The following is a 4,981-nucleotide window of genomic DNA, read 5'->3' as shown; positions in this document are numbered from 1 at the left end:
TATTGCAGCTCTGTATGATTCTCAATGCTGGACATGACAGAGGCACCCTCTGCACCCCTGAGAGTGAATTGGAGTCTCACAGATAATTTTTTTGCTGTTTCTTTTTCTTTTTGACCCCAAAATGCCCTTTGGGAGACTGGGGTGGAGGTCTTTCCTTTTGCAGGGAGGGCATCCTGAGTCTGTATCAACCCTTGGCATTTTCCAGGAGCTAAAGCCATGTGAGCCTTAAGCACTTAGTGTCTCACTGCTACTGTTCCATGCCAAGGGAGAGGATTTTCTCCAAAATATTGTCCTGAGAAGCATGCTCCAGCTGCAGGAGGGGCAAGATTCACAGATAGCTGCTGGCCGAGATGCTGCAGTGCTGTGTCCCCAGGGATGGGTGACAGCAGGGCCATGACAGCCCTCTGCCAGGGGCTACTTCCTCCATTTCCCCCCTCCCCAGGCTGGTGAGGGTCCGGTCCTGATCCCCACAAAATGGCCAAAAAGACCTCAACGACAACCAAGCCCAGTGGGGGYCCCAGCCTCCCATGGCCCCATGCTTTGGAGCTGCATAGGGGTTGCAAACCTGCCTTTGGGCTGCTACAGAAATTGGGGGGGGGAGGGGAAAGGGCTGTCCCCCCCTTGTCCTTCACCCAGCTGGTCTGTGTATTTACTTGTGGGTTTGGAAAATGTTCTGCATATGTTTGCAGAAAAAGAGGATCCCATCATGGGCTCCCTGGTGTTTATTGCCCTCCCCAGTGCAGGGGGCACACCTGGAAAGGARCAGTGGCAGGGACCTCCATGGGGACACGTGTGCAACCCCAAAGTGCAGTCCCAGGCCCTGCAAGCTGCTGGCTTTCCCTGCAGACTCGGTGTTGCCAAGGAGCCCGTTTCTCCTCCTGAAGTGTGGAATGATGGCTTTTCAGGCCACCCAAAACCCAAGCCCTTCTTCAAGGAAAACAAGCAAAGCATCGAGAACAGCTTTACCTCTGCCTCCTCCTTGGTTTTGCAGTTTCTTTCAGGTTTGCCCACAGGCCTGGGAGCAGACAAGCTGCAATGGTGCTGAGCTGCACAGCTCCAAAGAGGCAGCTGGTGGTGCTGAGCCCTATTTGCCCGCGCTCTCGTGGCGAGTTTGAGCAGTGGTGGCAGCGGTGTGACCAGGAACTGCAGGATGAGGCAAAGGGGCCAAGAGACGCCAGCCCCACTGCTGCACACTGCCTACTCTTGCTAGGCCTTTCCTGGGCTGCTTCTGATTTACTCCATCCCTAGTATTTCTGTCCCAGAACAAATCCCTCTGGCAGCTTTCAAGAATGAAGGCATTTACCAGGGACATTTATTCCAGTGAAAACTATTGGGGTTTTCCTAGTTCAGTGCTTTGTTTCTTTCTTTTATTGTTTTTTTTTCTCTTCATTGATATGTTATTTCAACACAAACATCTTTCTTGGTGTCATCTGTAGTGCTCTGTTTTTCTACTTGCTTGTTAGGCACAAATTGCTGGAATATTGGAGGTCTGAGCTGTCCCAAACAGGCCAGCAAGCCACAAGACACCTCCACAACAGCTGAGTAGGGGACAGTGAGGATCTTATTTGCCTTCACCATGCAATGGGCCAGCTCTACTTCTGTCTGTGCTGGTCCTCCTTGAAGCCCTCTTTAGGAATGTCCTGTCCTCATATCTCACATCAGGTRGATCACATCCCCTCCCTGCCATTAGCACCACCACTCTGGAGTGCTGAGACTGCCCCGCTCATCACACAGAGGGCAGGAACGGAGACAGGAGAGGTGCTCGTGTGGCACCTTGCTCAGAACCCTGTTTTGTTAGTCTGTGGGGTGGTCAGGGCAGAAGCTGGTGGCAGCATGGAGGAGATCTGTTTTCAGCAGCAGCCACAGCTCTATGAGCTTTGCTGTTGGCATGGAATGAGCTGAGGAATGAAGTGGGGATGGTAATATTGCTCTGGTAATTGCTTCTGTCTACTTTAGTGCAGCAGTAAATGAAGCAATTGTATTTATAATGATTTCAGCCGTATAAAGGACAGCTCTCTAAATCAAGCTCAGCTGTTTGGGGCTGTAAGAAACTTCCATCTCCAGCAGCAGTTTCAGTGATAAAGCCAGGGGGATCCAGTGCTTCTGAAGCATTAATAATAATAATCATCTTAATAACAATAGCAACAACATGGAACACTTGGAGAGGCTTTTCGTTTTCAAAGTACTTCACGGACATTAACCAACTGCTCCTCACAACCCCCTGCACAGCAAGGACGAGGAAACTGAGGCAGGGGGCTGTGGTGCCTCTTGTTCAAGTGCACGTGATGAGAAGAGCTGTGATTTGAAACCGCCCAGCTCCTGCCCCTGGGATCGGTCCAGCAGTTGGGTTGAGAGCGACTAGCTGGTCGCTGCCCCTCTTCTCTGGCCGTGTATTTCCCCTCCATCTGGGGGCTGTCTCTCACTCCGTTTGACAGAGAWAGACACAGTTGCCATCTCCTTTCCACTGCTCCCAGTTTTTTGAACTGCCAAGAGGCTCACAGCAGCTGTAGGCTCAACGCAAGAGCACGTGGTTCCAGCCCGCTGCTGCTGTGCGCTAGGAGCCCTCTGGCTTTGGAGAGCGCAGAGGCAAAGCGGGGAGGGGAAACCTCCGCAGGGAGCTGGGTAAGGAGGCCATGCCCTGGGGGCACAGAGCCAAGAGGGTGAAGACGGCACCCTTGTGTGGACCCCACCACAGGAGAGCGTTGGCTCAGGCCAGAGGCTGGGGCAGGGTGCGGAGAGAGCACCCAGCGCTGGCCCGCCTGCCACAACGGGAGCCGCCGGCGAGGAAGCCTCTCCTGGGCCGGGCCGTTCGGGGGCAGCAGACATCCAGCAGGACTGTCGCAGTCACGTCCGGCCTGGGCTCTGCTCGCCGCAGAGAAAATGTGGGGACAGCACCTTTCTGAGCCCCGGAGGGCAGGCACGGGGCATTAAAGCTTCCCCTGAACGCCGTTTTTCTGGCTGAGCCCACACTGCTAATTTGCCTGTTTTGCAAGTCCCAGCCACAAGAYAGCTGGAGTCTGGCGGGCTGCGTCTTTCGCGGCTCCGGCCCGCCTGTGCCCTGTGCCCCGACCACAGCCCACGAGATGACCCTGGAACTGCATGTTACAAGAGGAAAGAGAGGAAACCGGGGCTTGTCAGCTGGGAGGTATTAGCTGCAGCAAACACCAGCTCGCTCGGGAGGCACCAGGCTGGTTTGTGTTGCAGAGTGACTGGAAGAGTGGGGTCGGGCTGGTTCGGAGCTGAGGACACAGCGGGTGCAAGAAGATAGAGAGCTTTACTCCCTGCRCCTCCGTTCTGCCCTGAGACAGGTTCGCCCGGGGAAGCCCTGAAGGTGAATTGCTAACGCCTGCCTTGTATTTCAGTTACTACTTTCACAAGTAATAATTYGTTGTGTGTGAAACCTGATCAAATTTCTCTCACAGTGGCCGGCAGGCTGTGGCTCCTGAAGGAGGGCGCAGTTGCTGTCCTGAGACAGTAAAAAATTGTGCTAAGAGCATGTTGTAACAGGAGTCACCAGCCCTGCTGCAACGTGAACACTCTCTAGCACACACCAAATCTCCCAGGCCCTTGTGTGCTCCACGGTGCTCACAGGGAGATCAAAGACAGTGGCAGGAGCACCATGGCCAGGCAGAGTCAGGGCACATGAAGGACACCACAACGGAGCAGATATGGAGAGGTTTGGGTGTGAGGTGGCTGGAGCAGAGGCAAGGTTGAAGGTTACACAGGGCAGGGCAGTAGCACTGGTGAGAAGCAGGAGCAAGGGAGTTCAAGGGAATGGTGCTTGCTAATGGGGATGTGTTTGGGTGGGGGAACTGGTTCTGGATCTTTGTCCGAGCTGGTCCTTCCCAAACCAACAWCCCCTGTGTGGAACATACTTGGGGTTCACGCATGAAGTGCTGTGGGAATCTCCCTCCCAGGCTCCCAGTAGGTGAAAGATCTTGTACAAAGCTCTGCACATACCACCAGCCGCCCCTCACTGCACCCAGCACAACCCTGGGTTCCTCCTGGCCATGGGAGCTGAGGTCCCATTCAGCCACTCCTGCCAGATGGTGGTGTGTCTCACTTAGGGCTGACAAAACCACATTTATTTTCAAGGGTGTAGCTCRTAAGGTGCACATAGAGCTGTCATGTCTGCAAGCCCCTGTGTTACCRGCTAAGGGGTGAACACCTGTTACCATGCTGAACTTCAGAGCACAGCCAGGGAATATTGCCAGCTGTGTCTCCATAGGTAACCCATGGAGCTGGTGGGGCATCCTGAATTTCCCCTACCATCTGCCAGCCTAGTGGGCCAGCAGAAGGCAGGTGGAGGTGTCCTGCGCTAGATCAGAGGGAGACCTGTGGCTGCACCCCCACTCATGCAGAGAGGAGCTCTGTGTGCCCTGGGCTGGTGGAGATGTTCGGTGTGAAGTATCACCCGGAAAACTTGTGGTGGGGCACATAGAGAACAGCCTCCAGGCCCTGCAGGGAAACCTGCTCCCAAGTCACAGGGCTGTGTGTCCCCCTCATCCAGGCTACGGGCAGGGACCCAGCCCACCCAGCAGCAGAGATCCCTGTCCCTGGCCTTCATGAGAGGGACACACAGCRCAGCAGGGCTGCAGACAGGGCCATTAATAGGGAAGCCGGGAGAGAGGCTCCCAATTACACCCACYGCTCCCCTGCCTCCAAACCTGCTGGCCCCTCGCAAGCACCCCTAGCCGCTAGGGATAGTCCCATGCTTGTCTGATGCCAGCTGGCTGCAACGTGCTGGCCCCGGCTGCACTGCATGCATCACGGGCACTGCAGGGCATGCGGGCAGGGTGCCCACGGGGACTCGGCCACCAGCGGCGCTGGGAGCATCTGGAGAGGTGCGAGATGGCCCCAAATCACCGCTCGGGACAGCCCAGGGCCGGCGGCTCTCAGCAGACCCCCCTGCAGGAAAACGCCGAGGAGGAGCCGCGCCGGGTGCTCGGCGCTGCCGGGCAGGCGGGGAGGGAGGGGCGGG

This window comes from Rhea americana, unplaced genomic scaffold (assembly GCF_003343005.1).
Source record: "Rhea americana isolate MKP2758 unplaced genomic scaffold, rheAme1 scaffold_135, whole genome shotgun sequence".
Taxonomy (NCBI): domain Eukaryota; kingdom Metazoa; phylum Chordata; class Aves; order Rheiformes; family Rheidae; genus Rhea; species Rhea americana.
This window is presented reverse-complemented; position numbering follows the sequence as displayed.